The following is a 223-nucleotide window of genomic DNA, read 5'->3' on the forward strand; positions in this document are numbered from 1 at the left end:
CGGCAAAGAACGGTAATAAAACGGTAAAGAAACGGTAAAGAACGGCAATAAAACGGTAAAGAAAACGGTAAAAAACGGTAATAAAATTTAATATCATAGCATATCGCGCGATGTAACTCCGTGTAATTTGAATCATCAAATGCAGATGTGCAGACAGTTATGCGTAAAAAAAAAAATATATATATATATATATGTATATATATATATATATATATATATATAT

The sequence above is a fragment of the Odontomachus brunneus genome, unplaced genomic scaffold (genome assembly GCF_010583005.1).
Source record: "Odontomachus brunneus isolate Ranch 3 - 2012 unplaced genomic scaffold, Obru_v1 Obru_scaffold_316, whole genome shotgun sequence".
NCBI classification, from domain to species: Eukaryota; Metazoa; Arthropoda; class Insecta; order Hymenoptera; family Formicidae; genus Odontomachus; species Odontomachus brunneus.